Source organism: Echiichthys vipera, assembly GCF_963691815.1.
Source record: "Echiichthys vipera genome assembly, chromosome: 13".
Taxonomy (NCBI): domain Eukaryota; kingdom Metazoa; phylum Chordata; class Actinopteri; order Perciformes; family Trachinidae; genus Echiichthys; species Echiichthys vipera.
Genome location: NC_139838.1, coordinates 7788636 through 7800370, shown reverse-complemented (window position 1 = coordinate 7800370; position 11735 = coordinate 7788636).

Here is an 11735-nt window from a genome sequence, read left to right as displayed (position 1 = left end):
TGTTGTCTGTCTGGTGCTGGTGTCGGCAGCAGCAGCAACTTCCGGGATCTGTGCGAGCCAGAGGAATACATCAGTCTCGTTAAACTTTAGTCAAACAGGCCAGTTATTTTGTTTACAAATAAATTTAACACTTCAAGAACTTCAATTCACAACTATTTAACTGCCACTCTCAGAAGTAGCGAATGTATTCAGTTGGATAACAGAGTCAAAACAAAACAAGCGAACAGAAAACACCATTCAAATGTTTTATTCAGATTTCTTTTGTTTGGTTTTGGGGTTTTTTGTTTTTTTTTCTTATATTGTTAATTAAACTCCAGCAAGTGATGCAAGTGATGGTTATGTGTTTAAAACAGCATCGTAGACTAAGTAGATATCATTTCCTAGGCAAAAACACAAAGACTTTTCTGGTTCCAGTTTCTTCAGTGTGCAGATTTGCTGCTTTTCTCAGTTTTAAATAAGCCAAAAATAGGAGTCAACGTTAACCAGATTGCAACAGAAGCTAACTCAATGGATTTTGTATCTTCAATAAGTCCTGAGTTAGGAAAAAAAAGCCCAGAAACATCCCAATAAGGGAAAGGTTCAAAAAAAGACCCAAATATACTCTATGAATTCGCCTATTCATTCTTTTTCTCATGCGAATAGGGGGGAAAAAATAACCTTCAGATATCACCGTGAAAATGACTGAGTTGATTACTTACATCAAGACAAACAAAAAATGTATTTTAAAAAATGTTTGTCCACATGGGTAAACGGTACATAATGTAATTATGTATGTGCTAGTTTTCATAAATACCAAACGGATCTTAACATTGGGTATAGCCAGGGGGAAAAGCCCTTGAATCTTGTTGACATTAAAACTTGTAATACATCTTTTGTTTGTCTTGATGTAAGTAATCAACTCAGTCATTTTCATGGTGATATCTGAAGGTTATTTTTCCCCCCCTATTTGTTTGAGAAAAATAATGAATAGTTGAATGCATAGAGTATATTTGGGTCTTTTTCAAAACTTTCCCCTATTGTTCAACCTTTTTTCATTATACGAATGGACTAAAATATAAATAGAATAAATTTGGGTTTGTTGCTTGAACTTGACTGTGCAATTCAAATATAATTACACCGCGGGCCAAATCTGGCTCACGGTGTAATTATATTTGGCCCGCAAGATCATATCGAGGTTCTCTGAGAGCTGGCCCGTGAGTCTAAAGCACATTCACGTCTACTTTTCTGTTAACAAACATGAGCATCCATGCTACCAGTCTCTTTGGACAAACTTATTCCACCCCTCCCCAAAAACGGTCAAAAGAAAGATGGAAAACAGGAGCTTTCAGCAGCGGTTGGAGGCAGATTATCTGTTTATGAAGGTACAGAGCTGTTTGTCTTGTCTGCAGAGCCACCATGGCTGTAACCAAAGAATCAAACCAAAGAAACACCATGACAAGAACAAGGACATGCACTGAAAAGGTTCAACATTACACATCTGGAGAGAAGGGAAAACATGCACATTTGCAGTCTTTTTTTCTTAATTTATTTTTTTAGTAAATATTGAGTTTGGCCGCAACTTTGTCCCAGTTTTTAAATTTGGCCCACTGTGAATTGTAGTTTGACATCGCTGCTCTAATGCTTCTTCCCTCACTTCTGGAGAGCAGGACACATTTCAATTTGATAACAAACGCTGACCAATCAGAGCAGACTGGGCCATTTCAGCAGGGGGTCTTAAAGTGACAGTCGCTAAAAGTGAGTGTCTCAGACAAAGGGCGAATACAGCTATGTTTTACTGGTTTCAATTGAAATGGGCCCAACCCTCTCAAAGGCCCCAACTGGTATGCAGAGTTTTAAAACATGTAATTCACCCAGCCTTTTCAAAGTTTTTATTGGCCACCGGGCCCTGTCTGTCTCTTATCATTCTTGTTATTCATGAGAGCGTGCTGTGTACATGTCCCAGGGCTTGAGGCGTACTGGCCATTGGGAGCTTCAGGAAATTTTCCATACGGCCACTCCATCCCGGGCCAAACCAGCCGGCGGTCATATTTCAATTTCAAGTCATCAAGTCAAGTCAAGGACGTATCAAAACAGGTGACCTGGCTTTCACAATTGCAGACAACTCAAAACAGAGCTCTGGCCTGGCAGTCAGACTGGGTCACTCTAACGCCCTTAGGGCGTGATCACACTGTCCTTTTGGCCGCGGCCAAAACCGGTTTTTCAGCTAAAGTCTAGTACCTTTAAGCCATGTGAGTGCATCCGCTCTGCGCTCAACTGCGGCCAGCGGACCGTCCACGGCCCGCTTGAAAGAGGTGGGCTTTAGCGGAGCCGTTTGCACATGTACGAGCACGAGCGTGCGCATGTGTACGAGCACGAGCCCGTGTGAGCAGACCCTAATACTGTCAATTTAGAGGGGGGATGCGAGCGGCTGAACTGCCCCTCTCAAGTTGGAATGCTCCGCTTTTTGTTTAATCCGTTTGTCTCAGCCTGGGCCTTGGCTGGGTCTTACTTCCCTCAGAGGTTACGCAGAGGGAACTGAAAATGTCGAAACAAAAAAAAAGGTGGTGGTGGAGAAAGAAATAGGCAGCACGGAGAAGTTGAGATTACAAAGCAACATTTTAAAGTTTAGTATTATTACTTTTGTTGTTAGTTAAGTCCAGTTACTATAGTGGAGGTGATGCTGGGACACAGGGTGACTGTAGTCATGGTGATGATGAGGAGGAGGAAAAGCATGAAGAGGAGGAGGACAGTCAGGAAAAACCAGCAAAGATACAGTGAAAGGTACAAGTGCAGTGTGCATGGCTGGATAGGGCTTTGTTCTGCTGTCGCCACTCCGTTGCTACCATTCAGTCTAAAGCCACTACTGTTGCTGTAAAACGCTGGATAGTGGGTCGGAATCCCATTCGGTGTTGGAAGTTTGGAAGAGCCACATGATTTTATTATTTTATCTGTATTCAAGATAGTCATCATATAAAGAATTTATATACTGCATATCAAACCTGTTGACTTCAAATATTTAGTCCCTGGAACTGGGCCCCACTTTAGCTCTTGAAACGGGCCCCCAGATGCGTAAGACCGCCTCTGGGTGAATACGGCTATATTCAGACAGACAACTGATTAAAGACTGTAAACGTGTTCTAGTAGAAACCCAAAATACAAGTATGAATGTGAAAATGAATGTCCCCTTTGTAGCTGATTCGGTTCAGTTGTTTCAGAGGTACCTAAGGTTGCACTCACACTGTCCTTCCATACCGTTCCCAATCACGTTTCACAGCTAAAGTCTAGTTCGTTTGACCAGTGTGAGCGCAACCGTACCGCGCCTAGTTGCGGACAAGTACCCTAAAGCACGGGGCACGGTACTGATGGACAGTGTGAGTGCGCCCTAACAGTCCCAGTGTATTTCAATGGGACAGAGATAAATGTCTGTTAAATATATACTTTAACCACCCAACATGAACTTACGGCAACTTCCTCCAGTCACCAGGCCACATCATTTCATCCCAATTTGAGACAGAAACACTATTTGTTTGGGCATAGTTGTATGTATTGTATACAGTACCGTATGTCTATTAAGCAACTTTTGGGAACACTCAGCCAAACACTTCTACAATAATTTGTCAACAATAAGCCCCGGTTTTGAGTTGGAACTGTATTGCACAGGTCCATTGTTTTTATCCAAACTCAATCCTACCACACACACTTTAATGGGACTTCTGTTAGGTTTATTGCAAAACCACAAATTTGATTTCATGCCAGCGCAAACAGAGCTCTCCAGTATGGAGGAGCTGGAGGGCTGCAGCTTTCAAAGGGGTTATCTATGGCAATAGTGGAAATGGAAACAAAAGATGAACCCAAGGGATCTACTGGGGCCCTGTGTACTCCATACTGGGTCCCATTAGATGTGACAGGTGATATATCGTACGAAGGGCAAAAACAAACTACTCAGCAAAAGCAGGCAGACGTTGATAAACGAAGGCACACTGGGCTCATCATCGGGGAGCGGAGGGAATTCTCCGGCAAAATGCCACCTCGATATCTGGCTGAGCCATCCAACCCAATTAGGCCAGAAGATGTGCAGCTTTAGGGACTGTAACTCGGTGACATGTTATCCTTTTCAGTCAAAGGTTTGTAAAGGAAAATGTCAAGTGTCTGCTAGTTTCCACTTCAGCTCCCTCGGCTGTGGTTACACAGCTGAGAAATAAAACGAGGGTCTAATTCTTCACTTTTAGAAACCCATTTGAGAATGTGTATTTATCAGAAAGCTTGCATAAAAGAGTAAAGGAGGTAAAAAGTTGTGATGAGTCGATCCTGGTTAAAGACAGAGAAAAACAACTCTCCAAGTAGTCATTTTAAAGCGACACAGCACACTCCTACCATGTCACTTAAAAAGCTCCCCAGAGGAGAGGTGCTTGTCACGAAAGGCTTATGAAACCTTGTCAAATGTCTCAAATCGATCCATTGATTCAGTGCAATTTGTTGAAATTGTGATATTGATTTTCTGTTCGACAGTACACTAAGTTTCAAATGTGACATCTCTGAGGCAAAGGGAGGTCATAACCCAGAGTGTATGATGTGCAAGGCTACTGTAGGACCCCGACAGGTCAGAGAGGGGAACTGTCCTGGGAACAAAGAGCACCGCTTAGTTTGTGGTCATTTGACTAATGGAACATTTTCTAGGGAACTTGCACACATAGCAGAACATAGACTGAGATGATAGGGGCCAAGAAGGTCCTGCATGTTTATAACTGAGGCCCTGTAGACCCCTGAGTGAAAAAACAAGTTTTAAAACCATTATTTCACACGCTGATGAGCTATAAATATAACTAAAAACATCTCAGCAAATTATGTGTGAAAAATCTATCTATTCTAAACTGATTTTCCTGTTCAGAGTATCAAAGCATAAATGATCCAATTTGTTGGAGAATGAAGCAGCTATGAACACCATGATTAAAATAGGGAACACTGCCCCTCTGTGGATATGCAGAGAGGTACCGGACATGGTAAATGTTCCCACAGTGGGTCTACGCAGGGCTGCCCAACCCTGCTCCTGGAGGGCCACTGTCCTGCATGTTTTAGGTTTCTCTCTGCTCCAACACACCTGATTCTAATGATGTGCTCGTTATCAAGCAGGTGGACCTTGTCACAGGTTTGATAATTGTTAGACTCAAGTGTGTCAGAGCAGGGAGAAACCTAAAACATGCAGGACAGTGGCCCTCCAGGAGCAAGGTCGGGCACCCCTGGTCTACAGCAACTCTTGTGCGTCACTGTTTTAGCGTCACTGTTTCAGCCAGAACATTTTTATGGCAGCTTTCTTGTCTTTTAAAGTAACAAGTGGGAGTTGTGTTCTTTTTTTTTTTTTTTTTAATCAGTGCACAAAAAAAATCATTAAAATCTATGTTGTTGCTAATAATTGCAATATCCCCAACTGTAAATAATGTAAAAATAATATAGTAGGTCAAAAAGTTGCAACACGGTGGTGTGGTGGTTAGCACTGTCGCCTCACAGCAAGAGGGTTCCTGGTTTGAATCCCAGATGGGGCCCTTCTGTGTGGCCTATTTGTTGTATGGCGCATGGTCTCCCTGTGTCCTCGCACAGTCCAAAGACATGCATGTGTTTGGTTAGTTGATGACTCTAATAAGGCCCTGGCCACACGAGATTTCGTTTTCCTATAAACTATATACATACTATAATATAAATTGCCCCTAGGTGTTAATGGTTGTCTGTCTCTATGTGTGATAGACTGGCGTCCTGTCCAGGGTGTACCCCGCCTCCCGCCCAATGTCAGCTTGGATCGGCTCCAGCCTCCCCGCGACCCCGACAGGGACAAGAGGTTTAAGATGGATGGATGTCCCTATTATTAGTATACATCAAATAAGTGCTTTTGTTTTTTTTCATAAAAAAAGAACAGTTGCATTATGTTAACAAATGGTCATGTAAAGGGTTAAAATTCTGAAATGAATGTTTGCTCATGATGATCAGGACAGATTATTTAGCACCTTTAATAGTAATAATAATTATAGTAATATTAAATGCAGCACAATGTGCTTTACAAAAAACTAAACTAGAGTGAAAATGAGTGAAAATACAATAACCAAGTCATAAAAAGATAAAATAGTGTAGTAATAAAACAAGTTATATATATATATATAGTTTTTGAAGTAGCAGGTTTGTACAAAAGCAAGTGTGAGAAACGCCAAAGTTCAGACACAAAAGCGTTGTCTCACTGTAGGACAGGTTGGACTTGTTCAGCACATACAGGGGACGTGACAACCAAACACCTGACTGGCTGGATCACAGTGTCAGGGGCTCCACCCCCCTCCCCTGTGTGTGCACCCTGTCACAGCAGACTGGACATTGCAGGTTCATTGTACACCCAGACACAAAACCAACAAACCTGGCACCAGTTTTCTGTGTCAGATGGTTTGTGATCATTAGATTAAACGCAACTTTATAAATGTTATGTTAAAAGTAACTATCTCATCTTCTCCCTTATTTGTGACTTTTAAAAAAAGTCAATGCACTTTATAAGTATTATGTTGGTATATATATATATTTTTTTTTTAATCATTCAGCTCTTTAGCAGATATTGTTTTTCAGTTTAATGCAAATCTCCTATTTTCAAATTACAGTAATCAAATCACCAAAAAACAAACAAATGAAAACTCATAAACACAGGCTTTTCCCGTCTCTGGAGGCCTTTGCCGTTACTGGCATTTTAATTCATGCCAATTTTGTGAAATACTCATATTTTTTATTTGAAACAACAAATTGATGTTCACACACACCATGTCCTTTTCAGAAGTTCAACTCAGGATGCAGTGGTAAACATTAAAAACAGTCACAAAAAGCAGAAAATTTCATGTTGACATCTCGCGTGAAAACTATTCAAAAAAATGAAACGCAACATGGTAGAAAATTCATTGATCATAGACAATATTGGGGCGAGAGAAAATAAAATATAAGAGGCGTGGAACAGGAAATTATTGAGCAAGTAAGTGTGGTTAGCAACAGGAAGTGTGTATTTCTTAGTGATCATGATAAATGGAGCGAGAGAGGGAGTGACGGAATGAAAAGACGCGTGTTTATCAGAGGCCAGATGTCTATATTCAACATGTGTGACATTCAGAGGTCCTCCCAGAGCCAAGGCTGAATGAAGAACCAATGAAGAACATTCTGTTAAAAGAGGAACTTAGATACAGTTATACATGAATCTTCTGTAGTTGATTGTAAACCCATATAGTTACTGTTATACTGTCCAGGATGCCTCAGCGGAGCCTGGTTCACTGTTCGTACATATACCTTATAAAAGAAATGTCATTTTTATGTAACCCGCCTATTTATTATTATAGGAATGTATCCGGAGCATAGAAGGCGATGTAGTATAAGAGCGTTAAAATCTGCGTAGGGAGGAGGGTCAGGGCGGTGGATGGGACCCGACACACCGGACTTGCCCCCGGGTGAAGTTTGGTGTTCATGTCCTGGAAGTGTTAAGACAAACCACAATCTTTCCTCTAATCTTAACTAAGTTGTCTTGTTACCTAAACTCAAGCAACAGTAGTTTTGAGTTTTCAATCATCTTTTTTTTTTTTTTAAAGTGTAAAGCCTTTATTTAATAGGGCAGACAGGAAATGGGGTGAGAGAGTGGGAGGGGGCATGCTGCAGAGAGCCGGAGGTTGGAGTCGAACCCGCAGCCGCTGCCTCGAGGACCTTCAGCCTCTTTACGCGGGGCGACTGCTTTAACCACTGTTCCACTGGCCACCCCCATTGTCATCTTTTGTTGCGTAAACTTAGTCAGTCACGCAACGGTAGTTTTGTTGCCTAAACTTTAACCGGTTACATAACAGTGGTTTTATAGCCTAAACTTAACCGTCAACTTTTGGTCCCTAAATTTAAAAGGTTGAATATTTAGAATCTTTACTAAAAGCTTTTTTTTTTTTAAATAATACACCCATAGGGCATTTGAGGGGTACAGAATAAATGCATTGCTTTATATTACATGATATAGTAATGAATGATATATTTTGTCTGAATATATTTTGTTTGAATTAACATTTTAAAAATTTTCGACAGGTTTGACAATGACTTTCTGTCACGTTCTGTTTCCATTGTAGCAGCCAATAGCGTTCGGCGTTGCGGGTTGCCAGGGTTGCCTGTTGTTGGGTGCAGCTACTGTAGGCTGACACTGGGTGAAATTGAGTTTGCCAAACCAGCAGCTGAGTGAGCGGAGACGGGCAAACACCAGAGTCAATATAGGCCAAGCATTCACTCCATGGACTGAGAGAAAGGAGAGAAACGGCATTAAAACGCACGCTGAAATGGCTACGCTTCTCCTTGATCGGTAAGCTAACTGTCATCTTTACTTAGTTGTAACGGCTAACGCTAAAGGCTAACGGTAACTGTCAGTCAAACTCCTTTGCAAAACTTGTTTTTATGGTGCGATTTCCTGGAGGGGATGGGTTCAAACAGGCTCAAACAGACTTAAACGGCCTCTGGTCTCATGTAGGCTACTGGGCCAGATCTGTGTCCAAGACTGGCAACAAGACTGGTGGAATTATGTTTTGTTGTTGTTGCGACTACGATCTTGAGACAGCTCATTCTCCAGATTCAACCTTTCTCCGGTCATGTGCCAGTGGTTTTGATGCCTAAACTCAACCATCATCTGTTGTTGCCTAAACCTAAATTGGTCACATAACAGTGGTTTTGGTGCCTGAACTAAAGCGTCACCTTTTGGTGCCTTAACTTTGTTGTTTAAACCACTGCAGTCTGGTGCTCGTCACCTCTTCACAGTCTTAAATACAGTGTCATAGTTTGTGAGGTATCATACGATTCCATTGATGAGAATACGGTGCCTGGTTTACACCTGTTCTAAACACCAGAACAGACTTAGATATTTATACAGCAAACCGTAACTCTGATTTTAATAAGGGAAATGTGTCACTAATCTAAATGACCCTGAGGCTTTCAAATAAATCTCATCTATTAGTTTACATGCAACTGTAGCTTCATTTGCCCAGTGTGCAAATATAACATTATTTGAATGCTCCCATAAGCATTGAAATGGGGCCAGTTTTTCAAGTATGATGTGAATTTAACCCTGTGAGGTTTCTTTGATGAAATCCTGCCTCCTAAGTCAAACTAGCAGAGCCAAATTTAGTCATTGTAAGTGGAACGCCAGTTGCTGGTGTCTGGTACACTGTGAACTAATTTCCTCCGGGCAGGAGAGAATGGTTGATTAGGACAAACAACTTGTGAGCGGCTGGAAAGCAACTATGTGTGTTTTTAATCCCAGTTCTCCGTCTGCAAGAGTCTCTGATGTTATTTTAGTGAAATGTGCAGTCACACTGGGAAGATATTTTACATCTGCGATGCTTTTCCGCTCCTCTTGTCATCCTTAAGTATACACACTCTCACAAATATGCAAACAAGGGACTAGTCTCTCTGACACGGACTGCCTCTACGCATAATGCCCCCTCTAACCTAACCGTAACCACCCAAATGCCTTATGTTCTAACCCTAACCATAAAAACCAAGTCCTCACACATCTTTTTGAGAGGTAGGGACAGGATCAAATGTCCTCACCTTCCAAAAACAACTCCTCTCATGCGATCCTCTCCCAAAGAAATGTACTGTTCGTTTTTTTTTCTGGCAACATTTGCAATGTAAATACTGCATGTAGGGTTTTCCAGGGCCTCAGTAAATCAAGTTTCAAACAAAGCAATCACAGACCCTGTAAATGTCTACCTTCACGGTTGGAGACAGTGTTACATGCTCACATGCTCCAAAATGAGTCTTGGGAAATATGCAGAGACACCGGACGGTTTACAGTTAGCAGAGCCCACGCCCCAGGGCCAATTCTGACTGTAGCTCAGGCTAAATGCAACTAGTAGCTTTGTTTGTTATGGATCCAAACATAGGAGCAGCTTATATAATATTTACTATTATGCACATTGCGTATTTCCTTCTTCTTTGAAAACTAAAAGGCTCTCCTTTCAGTCTAGTCCAGTTCGCATGAGCTAGGACTTTCCTTTTGTACATTCACTTGTGAGGAGTTCGTCATCCTCATTTTACCTGAGCCATTATTTCAAAAATAATTTAGCCCTTTAGGGGTTTGCAGGTGGGGAAAGGGGTTCTACTACCTCCTATAATCACAAAAATATTTGAATAAACGCCTTTAACTTGTCCCCACATGCCTTCCGGTTTTATCATTGAAAACCTTTAGAACAGTTTGAAGTATCTCAACTGTTGATTCAAATAATGTGAAAGTAGCTGCTGCAGCCTGTATGATAGGCTACACGCAGGGTTCTCTCAAGCAAGTGTAAAAACACCACTCCTCCTGAGGGGATTCATTGACAAAGAATGTTCCAGGATTCACACCCACACAGTCACAGTACCTCTCCGTGCCTTTCTCTGCTCGCCACAAATGCTCCTATTTATCTGCTTTATCATCTTTGCATCCAAACAATCTAATACACATAGATAAGAGGTTGTTTGGTCGTAATGTCCTCTCAGATAAAATATCCATTTACACACACACACACACACACAGACACACACACACACACACACACACACACACACACACACACACACACACACACACACACACACACACACACACACACAAAACAACTGTCTTTACGACTCCAGCATGAACATATGTTATTGAACTGAATTGTCTTTATTGTCATTGTACCAGCACAACTAAATTTACAGTACAATCCCTTAAAGTGCAGTTGTGTAGGCCTATGGACTTTTTCAGAGATGTAAACATAAACGTTCTAAATGTGCCCTACTGTATTTCCTGTTGCAGTGCATGTGAATGACATAAACTGACAGGAAGTTACCAAGGACCAAGGCTGTTGCCTAGCAATGGAATTCCGTTGAAGAGGTCTATAGAAAGTGAACAATGTTAACTTCATAGACCTCATGGTTGTCTGTCGCAATTCTTATCCTTCTCCAGGTCCACCCAACCTGTGTGTAGCTCGTTACAAGGCGAGTGCGACAGTGTTTCCGGTTTAACATTTCAAAATAAAACACTTAGTGACGTTTAAACCGCAATTTGAAGGTTAATACATTCTTGCTTGGACTGACTAGTTTACTGTTTGGTTAGATACAGATTAAATATGTTTGACCCATAGACTGTGGTTTTATGCTCTTGTTACATACTTTATACACTCGCCTTATTTGTTTGTCCATTTCTTCTATTCTATAGACTATATGTTCTTTTATTTTTATCATTTGTATTCCTTATATGTATATAATTTCCCTTCATTAATAAATAAATATAAATATTGTTAAATAATCGTAGGGAACCAAACATGCTAAGCTCCTTCATGTAACTTAAATATAATCTGCTTGTTGTTTATCAACATGCTAAATAAATCAAATCAAATCATAGGCTACATTTACAACACAAACACACACGCGCGCGCGCGCACACACACACATACACACACACACACAAAACAACTATCTTTACGACTCCAGCATGAACATGTGTTATGTCTATGGACCTTTTCAGAGATGTAAACATAAACGCTCTAAATGTGCCCTAGCTTATTTCCTGTTGCAGTGTATGTTAATGTGATAACCTGACAGGAAGTTACCAAGGACTAAGGCTGTTACATATGATTGGAGTTTTCTGTATTATCCCTCCGTTATTCAAAGAGTAGCGCTTTTATTTAGTTCTGGTGAAACAGGTCCACTTCCGGCTGTGCTACGGTTATGTAGCCTGACGCTGCCTCCTCACTTCAGAA